Raw genomic sequence first — 13,923 nt, 5'->3', positions numbered from 1 at the left:
ATGACCATGACCAGGCCTGTAGTTTATCTTACAGGTGTATAATTTCTAGGCCTTTGTAAGTTTAAAATTTTCTTTAAATACCTAGGAATTTGCTGGAAGTGACATTTTAGATATCCAATTAGAAATTTAGCCATGGACCAAATAAATGAGTGGTGTTAGTAAACAGGAAAGTTGAGCAGCATGTTACTCAGTAACTGGCAAAGAATAAATATTTAATATTCCTCAACTCAAATGTGGCATGAAAATGATATAAATTCATAGTGTTCCATGCACTTAAATGCAAACAAGGATTTCAGAGACACTGCCAACCGTGCATCAGAATATGTCCTTAATTATAGACAGTTTCCGTAGGTGTATCCATCCCTATGCAGCTTGAAAGTAGGCACCCAGTCTGTCAGGACTGAGTAATTGGCATTTTACTTCCCTTCTCGTTCTCTGATTACTTGAACTTCATTTATCATCATTTCTCATGAATGGCAATAGATGACACAGGCAGGCTAAGAATGGGGAGGGTGTGGGATAAGAGGGAGAATCCTGGATTGGGAAGGACAACGCCTGGCTCCTAGACCTTGGTCTGTCTCTGACTCACCATGTGACCTGAGGACAGTTATTCCAGCTTGCCAAGCCTCAACTTCCTCATTTATAAAATGAATTGAGGTAGATTAGCTTTGACAGACAGTATATATTTATCTTATGTGCCAACTCTAATTAATAATGGCTCCTCTGAAAGCTGTGTTGGGAATATTGAGTTAGATCCAGATTAGGCAGGAAAGAGCTTCTTTTGTGTTTGATTAGCTATGTCTGCTACGGTGAGGGAAGATATCAGGGAGCACATAAGTCTTAAAATAGCAATATAATTGGACAAATTGAGAGAAGCTGGGTGGGGACTCTGGGGAGAGGAAATTTGGTGAGCAAAGGCAGAAGGTAGAAATTTGCAGCTAGTTCCTGGGGGAAAAAATCAGTAAACCAATTGATGAGATATACCCCTTTTTCCATACTTCCATCATGATACTCTCCATTTGCATTTAGTTCTATTTACACATCTATTTCTCATTCTAGAGAATGAGCTGCTTGTGGACAGGAACTGTGTAAATCTCATTTTAGAAATGCAGTGGGGAACAATAGCTCAATATGTAGATTCTGGGGTTAGAAAGATCTGGGTTTGACTCTTGGCTCTGCCATTTTTTAGCTGTGTGACCCTTAGGATGGTCAACATCCACTTTCAGTTTTGGTTTCCTCAATTGTAAAATGGATAATAATAGTAGCCACCTCCTACATTTATGATAAACATAAAATTGGTTAGTGCAAATAAATTGCTTAGCCTAGTATCTTGCCTGTGTCAGGCAGTTAATAAATATTAGTTATCATTATCATAATCATTCATTGTTGTTATTGTTACTATTATTATTACTGTTTGAAAGCTCAATGTCTAAGATAGGAATGGCACATGCAGAGAACACAATAAATGTTCTCTGCACAAGTACATCCATAGATACATAAATGCATGAATGCATGAATGAATTGTGGAATATAAGTTGGGAGTTCTTATATTTTTGGGTCAGTTTTAGATTCAAACGAGTTCCTTTGTCATTCCATTGCAGTAATGTTCACTGTCTAACCAATATTGGAACTGTATTATACTAGCTTGGGTACTTGCTTTCTTGCCCCACTTAGGATTGCTAGACTAAGGGTTTGGGAGGAGGAGAACAGAATAGCTAGTTAAATTTGATTTTAAGATAAACAATAAATCATTTTCTTAGTATAAATATATTTAAGTACTGCATGGGATACACTTATCTGACATTCAAATTTTACTGGGCATTATGTATTTTGTTTGGCAACCGTAACCCCCCTGGATTGTAACTTCTTGAAATTAAGTACAGTATTCCCCCCGTTATCCATGGGGGGGTATGTTCTAAGACTCCCAGTGGATGCTTGAAACCAGAAGTAGTACTGAACTCTATATATACTATGCTTTTTCCTCTACATACATACCTATTAAAAAGTTTAATTTATAAATTATACACAGCAAAAGATTAAAAACAATAACCAATAATAAAATAGAACAATTATAACAATATATTGTAATAAAAGTTATGTGAATGTGGCATTAGTAAGTAAAATAAGGGTTGGTTGAACATAAGTACTACGATACCATGAGTCGATCTGATAGCTGAGACGGCTACTAAGTGACTAAGGGGCAGGGAGTGGGTACAGCGTGGCGGTGCTAGACAAAGGGACGATTCATGTCCTTGGTGGGATGGTGCGGGACTTGTGAGATTTCATCACGCTGCTCAAAATGGCGTGCAACTTAAAACTTACGAATTGTTTATTTCTGGAATTTCCCATTTAATATTTTCAGACCGCGGCTGACCACTGGTAACTGAAACCTCAGGAAGCAAAACTGCAGATGGGGGAAAGGGACTACTGTCTTATGACTTGACTTGCCTTTTTATCTGCCTTTCAGGAATGAAAGTAACCTTCAGTCCTCTGATAGAAAATTCTCCCTGGTTGTTCTCACTGTTTCCTTAGATGCTATTATAATCCTCTCATGTATTGGGAATTTCAAACTTGTCACCAATTACCCCAATAACAGTAAAGAATTACTCCAACAGCAGAAAAGAAGGGTTGTATGATGGGGATGATTATCTCATTTTGAGCTCTCTCTCTCTGTCTCTCTCTGTCTCTGTCTCTCTCTCTCTCTCATCTATAATAGCTGTTTTTAATGTCTTAAAACAAGGACTAAAACTTGATGCTCCAAAAAAATTAAAAAGGTCCTTTTTACCTTGCACCTTTGCATAACTTAGGCACAATTTTCCTCAGCTGTAGAGAGATCCCAGCTGAAGAAGTACTGAGTAGGTTGGTTTGTATCAGTTGAGTGAAGGAATAGCCTCAGGGTAGCTCCCAAAAAAGATGGAGTGGGGGAAGTCCCAGTCACAAAGCTGTGTCTCTGAGTGGGAAGCAGGAAGTACAGCTAGGGCAGTGTTTCCCAAACCTGCTTCACCAAGAGACTCACCTGTATATTTAACAACTGCCTCCAGCAATTTTTATCATTCAGCAACTTAAAGACACGTGGCCATGGGAGTAAAAAGCACAGGCTTTGCAATCAGAAATGAATCTTTTTCCAACTCTACAGCTTACTAGCTAAGCTGTGTGGTCATGGCCTATCATTCCATCATTCTGAAGCTCAATTTCCGGTAAAATGGTCATTAGAAATTTTTTTTCCAGAAAAGCCACCACTGAAAGAAGCCCAGATTCCCACAGGCTTTCCAAAGAGCTACTTGTTCTAGGACATATTCCAAGCAGCATTATCAGCATCACCTGGGAATTTGTTAGAGAGGAAAATTCTCAGGCTCTGCCACAGACCTGCTGATAGAAACTCTGGATGTGGGCTCAACAATTTGGTGTGTTTTCACAAGGCCTCTGGGTGTTCTGATGCACTAAAGTCTGAGAACCACTGCTCTGGGATCTCCTGATTGAGCCGATGCTAGTCTGAATTGTCATATGCAAATTCTTATTGTTTTCCACATCTTTCAGGGATCAATTGAATGGATTAAGCTAAATCAAGATTTTAAAATAAAAGGACATCTTTCTGGTATCAGCATCTATTTAAATGCAAATCTCTATACTGATAGGAACAAGGAAGTAGGATATTTGAAGTAGTCAGTCTGTGAGGAAACAGTCCTTTGAGTCATTTAATCATACGATCATTTATTCAAATGCTCTATGACTCCAGGAACTATGATGGATGATGGACAACAGTGGTGAAAAAATGAGAACCAAAGAGCAGAACACCCCTGGTCCTCATCTCTGCCCTCCTGGAGCTTATACCAGGCGGGACAGAGAGACATTATCAGAAATCCACAGACAATGGGAACTTTCAGTAAGAGGAGAGCTAAAAAGGAGACACAAGATGTGTTAAGAGTGGCTGTAATAAGGTGAGAAATCCATTGAGGAAGGACCTCCCTGTCATTTCCCTGAGGAAGTGTCACTGGAGTGAGTCCTGAAGGACAAACAGGAGTTCGTGTGCAAAAGTGAGAGGTCTTTCCATGTTGCAGAAAAGCAGCGAGGACTGAGAGACTCAAGCGGCTCGCAGAGATCAGGGAGAACACAGCTTTATTACACCAGAGGGCTCAGCGGGATTGTTCCCAAAGACTGAGCCCTTACTGGGGTTGGGCGCTTTGTTTTATAGGGTTAGGCCTCCGGGTTTGGGGGGATTCGCACCATTACTATTGGGATGCTAGGGATTGGTTAAATCTGGCCAGGGTGCCGGGGAGGTCCGTTTCTAACAGCTGTGATCGTTCAATACTGTTTTGACGGGAAAGCCTCTAACTGCTGTGCTCGCAGGAAACTGCTCCGATAAGATATTGGAGGAGGAGGGGGACGGAAAGCTCCTAGCGGCTGTGCTCGCAGGAAAAAACCATCCCAACATCCACACAGAGTGACCAGCTTATGCTAAGCCCCATGGCAGAGGGAGTGTGATTGGAGCAAAGAGAGCAGGGGGTGTATGATTTGAGATCCGAATTGACAAGCAACTGTGGCCAGACATGTTATCCAAAAAAGCCAAGTTTAGAAATTATGCATTTGCTTCAAGAGCAGTGGGAAATACTGTTTTTTGTGTTGTTCATAATTAAATTCACATGTTGAGTATGTACTGTGTATAAGCCCTGTGCTTTCTTCTATGTCAGGGGTCCTCAACTGGGGGTGATTTTACCCCCTTGGCAACATTTGTCAATGTTTGAAGATATTGTTAGTTTCCACAGGTTGTGTGGCAGGGCAGGGGATGAGGGGAAGACTTGACCTGACATCTAGTGGTTAGAGTTTGGGATGCTGTTAAATATTCTACAATGCACAGGACAGTCCCTCACATCAAAGAGTATCCACCCAATGCATCATATCAATGTGCCAAGGCTGAGAAGCCCTGGACTATGTGAAGAAAAGATATGTAGGTGTCTGCTTGAAAACAATTGGTTTCCTCCAAAGAAAGTAACACTGTGCTATTAAAAATAAAACAAAAACCAAACACACAATACTTTCTTGATCTTAGTGGTTCTTTTCTAAAAGAAGACATATTCTTGCTCAGAAAGAGGATTTGGTCTTAATGACACACACACACACACACACACACACACACACACACACACACACACACACTCTGGCTTCACATTTAAATCTATATTTTCCAACTCTATAGCTGATAGACAGGTATTCAGTCTAGATGTGAAAAGCGGTGTTCCTCTGCTTCTGCAGTGCATTTGTTCCTTGAAACCGTTTGCACACAAATGCATAAAAAATGCTCTGAAGTTTGCGAGAAAGGGGAAGAAAGCCTCTACTGCATTTCCCTGACAGATGCATTGCAGTTGATAGAAACAGAGTAGTAACTAGTTGCTGGCAGGGAGGGACAGGAGGATGGGGGCTTGTTTTGAATGTAACTGCACATTTCTTCTGATCAAGGCAGTTTTAGTGCAGCCTGAAAGCCATCAGCAGACTGTGATCAAGAGGATGGGAGAACACCATTTGCACAGGAGGCATTTGCTGAGGCAGGAGAGGAAGACCATGTCCTTAACTCTTCAGTTTGCCTGAGGTGGAGCCAGCCGAAGGCACAGAGACCGCAGCGGTCTCCTTATGGCATTCAGTTTTGTTTCAGTTCATTTGGCAGCTTGTTTCCTGGTTGTGTTTGTTCTCCCTTCCCTCTGATCGCTCAGTGAACTCACCCAGGCATAATGGTCTTTGACCGGGCCACAAAGATCCACAGGCCTCTTCCTAACCCAGGGGCCCTTTAAAGAGAAAAGAGAGAGATTAGAGCACAAGAAGGAAGGGAACACAGCTGCCACTACAGCAAGACTAAACTCAGGCCCAGACACATGTCTGCTTTGGCTTTGGGTATCTGAGTGAATCGCTAATGCTCATACTAGTTCGGTAGTCGCTGGGGCCCCTGCGGCTGCCATAGTTGAAGCTGCCACAAAGTGGCTCAGACATTGGACCCACAATTATTTCATCCTTTTCTATTTTATGAATAGTATTCTGGTGTTAGCTGCAAAATAAGGGGAATGAGGGTTTCAAGGCAGGAGAGAACTCACAATAATCTGGAAAGTCTTCTTGGAGGAGGGGAATTCATCACATCTTAAGGTCAGGTGGAATCAGAGTTGGCCTCTCCAGCCCCACTTTTACAATCAAGGATCTAGGTGGAAGAGCGAGACCTAAGTGTCCTGGTCAATCTCTGCCTTCATTGTTTTGCTGAGTCCATTTTCCCAAACTCATTTTGGATAAATGACCCTTCTCCAGACTATTTTGTTTGTTTGTTTGTTTAGGGTCTTGAAAAATACTCAAGTCTCATTAGGGATTGGAAATACCAAAGACAAGGAATAACTTTGCCCTGTTCTACTTTCTAAATGGTACCTCTCCTAAAAATACTAATCTATGTAGCGGTTAAGAGTGTGAGTTGTCTGTGTCTTTGTCTCTTTATTTCTAAAATTAGATGATACTTCAAAAAGAGGGCCTATTTCATAACGTTATTATTAGCAGCACACAGGATAGTGTACATAGGCATTTAGAATAGTTCCAAGCACCTAGTTGGGGCTGGCACATATTACCTGTTATTTTATTAATACACAGAGATTTCAGGTACAACCCAGACTAAGCACCTCCTTCCTGGTGGCCGCCACAACCTCCTCCCCCCACCACCCGCTGCCACTGACTGATTAGTGGGCAGCCTTAGGCCATGGTGATTTCTATACTGTGTCCTAGCTCTACTGCTCCCCCACCCACACACACACGCACACACACACACACACACACACACACACACACACACACACTACCAGAGTTGTTTGGGTCTGGAGTGAGCACAGCAAGCCATCAATGGTCTGGGCAGCTCTGTATGAGAGGGCTTGGCAAAAGAACAAACAAACTTCTGCTGAAGTAAAGATGAGCTCAGGCATCAAACTCTAGGACTTTGTAGGGCCCACCCAATTGCTAATGGTCCTGGGTGAAGTTGAAAGGTACGATGTAGGGGAGCCGGTATCCTGAGAGACAGAAGAACCAAGGAGAAGCTCTCAATATGCAGAAGTTACAAGGAAGTAGAAGCCACAAGTAACAGAAACTGCGAGGGAGAGAGAAACAGAGTAGTGGACAAGCAAGTAAGAGCAGTAAGCAAAAGAGCAGAAGCAAAAATACACCAAGATGGGACAAAGAGCGGTTAGGTCAACTTCTGGGTGGAGCACTGATGGGAAGATCTCAGAGGTCCTCTGCCCAGGTCTTCTGAGGTGCTTTGGCATCTCCTCTTGCCTCTCTCAGGCCCCTTCCCATCTGGGTTTCTGTTTTGAGATCCCATCTCCCTGACAAATAACTTGCCTTGTTTCATTTGGTCTAAGTCTCTTCCGAGTGGTGAAATAAAGCAAAGCAAACATCAGTATAACTGTGCAGCACTACATATACTGCAGTCCTGCACACACTACCTTCTCATCTTTATTCTTTGTCCATTTCTTGCTTATTTTTTTCTGAGGGATAGGCCTTGTTCTGATTTGTGCAAGTTATGACAGAACTGTTTAGGCTTTTATAATCCCTGGGTACACAGGATCATAAATAGGCTCTTACTATTCATTACTTTAGAAGGGGCAGTGATATATTTTAGAAGCAAACAGCTGTCATCACATTTTATTTGTACCCTCATTATTCACAAGTGTTGAAGTTCAGCTTCTGAGCAATATTTCTGAGTTTCTGATTTGTTTTCTCTTTTTCTTCTTAATTCTGAAGTAAGTTACAGCATGGTATAGGAGAAAGAGCTTGGGCTCTAGAGTCAGGAGACTTAAGCTGAAACTTGACTTCTTTAAATCACTTAAAGCACACCCACGGATGCTGTGAGAATTAAATTAGTAAACTTGTATAAATGGCCTAGAAGGTAATAAACATTTAGTAAATATTGGATCCCTCTCATGCTTCTTATAAGGTTAGGGCACTTTGGGTTGCAAGCAACAGCAAACAATTCTAGCTATCTTAAACGTACAGGAAAATGCACTATATAGATACAGGGACAATTTCAGAACTCAAAGGAAACAATGCAACTGGGCTTATAAGAGGTTTGAACAATTGCAAAGCCAGAAAGAACATGAGGAACATTTGCTTGACATATGTTTATAAGAGATTCAAACACAATTTATAAATAGTAGGAAGCCATTTACAAAGTTCTGTAATTTAAAAAAAAAAAAAGGTGCTTTATTTTAAGAGGGAACTCTACCTGAAAATGATGAGTTAAGTACCAATACTTTTTCAGAATAACCACCTATAGATTAAGATGCCTTTGGGACTGCTAACATTAGTTAAGTGCTAAAAAAATGTCCATCACAGACAAAATAATAAAGCAAATAACAGGTACATGTTCTGGTAGATTGTCTAATTTGTCAGATTCTACAGATTTTCTTAAAACTGAAATAATTGTATTTATAGAACTATGGGAAGAGATGTTTCCAACATTGCTGTTATTAAGATTGCCATTAAATCCATGTTTCACCAAATTCTACTTAAATAAATGTAAAAATGTTTTAAGAAATATGCCAGACTTCTCTCAGCATGTCCTCTTAATTCTTCTGTCAGCTGCCATCCAACTTTTCCTGCTACCCAGTCCCACATCATGTGGAGAATACGCATATCCAAATCATCTCAGATTATATCTCTTCCATTTTGTAAAGCTAGCATACATTAAATAGAAGTATCTTAATCTCAATTCCAGATTTCCAGCACTACCACCCCCAGTGAGTCCTTCTTGAATGAGATATCTAACCCTACTAATAATAATCAAGATGGTGGGGTCACACATACCAAGTATGGCTGCCAATGGGCCACTTGAGTAGGAGAGACAGGTAAGTGGACCTGCAAGGCCATATGGTGGTTGAACATAGGTCCTAGAATCATTCTACTCGATTTGATTTTCATTTGCATCTTTTATACATATGTGAATTTGGGGAAGCTTGATATTACAAGTCTCAAATTCCCCATATATACAATGGAAACCATAGAGCCTGTGTCATAGGTTTTTGTGAGGACTAAATGAACTAATCTATGTAAATATAGTGTATTGTGTATTGCACCCAACCATTAAGGGGTAGAAGGCAAATATAAGAAGGTGTCTACTACAATTGCATTACAACGCATTTTGGTGACTGAATTTTAATTCCTCAGACACGTGACATTAAAATGCCAAGACTACTAACTCCTTGGAAATACAGAATCTTTTGTGGGGGCTGTCATAGTTGGAGATCCTAACGACTAATTTAGAATTTCATTGAAGAAAATAATGTAACTTTCTTCTTTTATTTTGAGTACAGCAATTCTCACATAGAAATTCCAAATTACATGGGGTTATTAATTCCAGAAGAAAGCCTTACACTTTGCTCAAAGCGTTAAATGCATTTCAGGTAGAGCAGAAGCTTTATGTCATTTCAACTCTTATCCGGCTCTACGAAGAGAATGTTAAATATAATTCATATGCACTCTTTGTCTTTAATGCAAATTTTGGATCTGAATTTGAAAGAGACATTCTTGCTTTAGATGAATCTTGGATTTAAGATTTGACCAAGGCCTTTTTGTCCTGTCATCATAATAAATACCTTGCCTTGTGAAACAATCTTGCATTCACCCTGGGGCTGGAGTCACCCTTTTATACTACATTAGGCATTTAGGCAGGGGTCCTACTTCTTTGAAGTCAATTCTTTTCAGACTGCAGTATTTTTTATCTACTGCTCAGAGAGACATAAGCCTTGAGGAAAGCTAGGTTCATAAAAGCTCCCTCTGAAAGATTCTTTTCCCCCACCCCTTTGGCACTTGAATATAAAAAACATGACTGAAATCTAGTGATGTGTGTTTGTCAAATATGTATCTTTGCCTTGGTGTATGGATATAGATGTCTGGTTGACTGGGTGGGTGAATGGATAGATGACTGGATGGGCGGATGGGTGGGTGGGTGGGTGAATGAGTGAATGGATGAGAAGATGGGGTATAACAGATGTTTATCTTTTTAAATTCTGATTATCCAGAATCCAATCATGGCAAGGTACTGTGACTATTAAAACTTTTTCTCCTCTTAGAAATGTGCCATTGTGTGCATTTTTGGGAAATGGAAAGCAAATGAGGCCAAATTCCCTTTATCTCCATTATGGCACATTCAAGGACAGACTTTTGACTTCATCTTGGCCAATCAGACAGTCTCTTGTAGCACTTGGAATTGAATAAAGTGCTGCCTGGTTTGGTGGGGTTTGGAGGAAATCGTCACCTCAACAATAGAGTGGCCTGTAGCTGAATCAGCTCCTGCTGAGAGAACTGTTCTGATTCCTGATGTGCGGCCCTGGAAAGGTTGCTTGCTTTGGGCTTGTTTCCTCAGCCTCTTTCTGCAGTCTTCCCAGTTTCCTCATTAATTCTGTTTTGCTTAAGTCAGCAAGATTTTTTCTGTTGCAACTTAGAAGTCAGACTGATAAAGATATTGAAAAGTAACTAAGTTCCAGACACAGTCTAAGTTCTTCACAAGCATGAATTTATTTGATATTTATAATGATGCTATGAGTAAGTGCTTTCATTATTCCTGTTTAATGGAAGAATAAACACAGAAAACTTATGTAATTTCCCAAGATCACATAGCTACTAAGAGCAGAATTTGCATTTGAATCCTGACTCTGGAGCATACTTAACTCTGCATTCTTAACTATTTTGCAATATTGCTTCTGCAAAGATGATAGAAGGAGGAAAAGAGGGATGGAGGGAAGGAAACAGAGACTGATCTGTTCATCAAAACCTTTTCCTTTTCCTCCTGGCACACAGATTATATTTTCTGGTGTCCTTTTCACCTGAATGTAGACATATGAGTGAGTTTTGGCCAATGAAATGTGAAGAGAAGTGATCTGTATCATTTCTAAGCCAGAGTAGTTAAGATGGATGTGGGTGTGCTTTCCCTAAGTCTTCATTTCCCAACTGCTGAGTGGAGAGGATCCTTAGAGACTGGAGAATAGTGGAGCTACAAAATGAAATGACCAAGTAGAAGGCTTCCTAAACAGGAACATCCTAATGGGATTGTGATGTGAATGAGAAAGAACCTGGATTTTGTTACACTAATATAATTTTAAGGTTGTCAGGTAAGCCTCTAACCTACCCTAATATGGGTATATAAGTAGATGGTGGATAGAGAGATGATAGAGCAAAATAAACTTGAATTCAGATCTCTAACACTTTCGTAGGTATGTGCTTTTCTACCTGAAGGTGAAATTCTAATTCTTTGAAAATTCATTCTGGAATCCCCATTGCTCCATCATTATCATTTCCATCAGTACTTTAAAGAGCCCTGGTTTTTATAGTTTTCTTTCTCCCAAAGTAACTTCACTTCTTTTCCACTGCATCCCAAAGCAGATGGGATTTGAAGATTGAGTCTATTTTAAAATCTGCCTTTTGGAATTTGTCCAAAACTTTTGATTAGCCTGAACCTGTACTCTAACCTCTCAAGCACTCTTTTGTTACAAAGTCATATCTTGTCTTTTAGAAGTGAATATTTTCCTCTGTGCTCACAAATTTTGGTGCTAGGCAAGAATAAAATATGGTAATTTCATGACATTGAGTTTGTTAAATTATGCACTGATAAAGCTTCATATTTCTCTAATTAGAGGGTAGGATTTGAGTAATAGCAAGTAAATTGCTGCAACATGTCTAAATGTCTTATTTTATTTTGAATGACACACTAGTAATAAGAGGGACTAGTTTTACAACAAATCTCTTATTTCAAAAGGTCAAAATATTATATATTTTCAAATGCTTTCCTATCTGTAAAACATCTTCTGGGGAATACAATATCCAACCTTATGGGGAAAATAATTAATGGAGGATATAGATGCTATCTATCAAAGAGTTGTTAAACTATGAGAGATTACATAAAAAAGATTTTTCTTTGCATTTGCTGAATTGTACAAGAAGAATTTCATCAAATACATTTAAGACTAAAATGGATAACTGCCAGGGTTATCCATCAAAATGGGGGTGGGAATACTTAGGATCATGATCTAGGTTGCAAATAGCATATTTAATTAGGTGAACCCAGACATTGGCCCTTGAGTTCCATCAGAATGAAGATACTGTGTATAAAACATTCTTTGTGTATTTTCTAATTTAGATCAGAGACTTAGAAGTAGGATTAGATGACCTCTCAAGGCCCCCACAATTATAACTATTGTAGAAGTCACCTTTTTTATTTATGAAGAGGGGAGAAGTGGTCAGCACCATTCATTTTGTCAACTGAAATTGGATCCATTTACAAATTCTCTCAATGAAGTCACTACTGCATGGCCAATCATAACATCAAAAGATGTAAGATTTGAAGGAGATCTTAAGCAGTCATCTAGTCTAATGACTTTACTTTTTAGATGTGGATGTTGAAATCCAGAGAAATAAGCAATTTACTGAAGGTCATCTATCAAGTTACTGCTTGATATAACTGAGAAATCTAGGAGTAATATTCAACTGAGTTCAGTAGTAGCTTCGTCCAGGGGCTCACACATGTCATCAGGAATCTGTCGCTATCCATCACGTGGCTCTACTTTTCTCTGTGTTGCTTTCTTCTCAGGCTGGCTCTTACTATGCAGTGCTAAGATAACTCCAGCCTTAGGTTCTCTCATCTCAGTGGCTCCAGCCAAAAGAGAGCTTCTTGATTCTCCTTGTTTCAATAAAAGTCATTAGCCCAGTTTGGGTCATTCTACATTTTTATTTTCTTGGTCTTTGTCAAGGTGCCCATCAACAAGGCAGGGAGTCAGGTCAGCTTTGCCTAAACCATATGGGACTGTGGCTGGGAAGGGGAAATTCCCAGAGGAGACTCCAGGTAACATTGCCAGAAGAAGAGAAAATATGGAAAAAAGCCACAAGTGTCTACTACATACAGCAATGCTTCGTGAATCATCTTGTCACATTAATAAAGAATTTCATTATTTCTTTCATGGCATATCATAAAAAGTAATTTTATTTTAAAAAATATTTTGACCCATATTATATAATAAAATAAATTTTAAATGATCAATAGCAATCACTTCATATGTAAAAAGAAACGACTTTTTCCCTTTAAAGAAAGACAGCCACTAGTTAATGTACTTTGAATTAATTCTGGAACAAAAATGCATTTTAAAAGGACATCCTATTTTAGTTTGAGGATTGAATGGTTAGTAAAATAGAGATTGGAATTTAACAGGTGTTACAGCATCAAAAAATATATTTTTTTAAAGATTTTATTGGGGAAGGGGAACAGGACTTTATTCGGGAACAGTGTGTACTTCCAGGACTTTTTTTTTCCAAGTCAAGTTGTCCTTTCAGTCTTAGTTGTGGAGGGCGCGGCTTAGTTCCAGGTCCAATTGCCGTTGCTAGTTGCAGGGGGCGCAGCCCACCATTCCTTGAAGGAGTTGAACTGGCAACCTTGTGGTTGAGAGCCCTCTGGCCCATGTGGGAACCGAACCGGCAGCCTTCGGAGTTAGGAACATGGAGCTCTAACCATCTGAACCACCGGGCCAGCCAAAACAGATTTTTTAAAATGGCTTCATGAGTTAATCGTCTGGAATGCTTCAATGTTTTTACATTAAAGTTTATTTTTAATGTTTTTCTGCTTTGTTGCCAAATGACAAGTTAAAAAATTTGAGGGCTTCTATTTGCAACACTTTTCAGCAAATAAATACCATAATATGGGTAGTTATTATTATCTCCAATAAATCAAAAGCCAAATTAACTATAATCACCACTGAGTTTCCTTTATTGAGCAATGAGAGTTGAGGCAGTAGACACATCCTGACATGTGTAGTTTAAAAATTCTTATCAGATAAGTCAGCATATGAATCTAGAAGGTAAAATCTAGAAGGAAAATTATAGATTTATCCTCCTTCTCCTGATCATTAATTTCTTCCTTTTCTAATG

Source organism: Rhinolophus hipposideros (genome assembly GCF_964194185.1).
Source record: "Rhinolophus hipposideros genome assembly, chromosome: 14".
NCBI classification, from domain to species: domain Eukaryota; kingdom Metazoa; phylum Chordata; class Mammalia; order Chiroptera; family Rhinolophidae; genus Rhinolophus; species Rhinolophus hipposideros.
Note: the sequence above shows the minus strand (reverse complement) of the source record.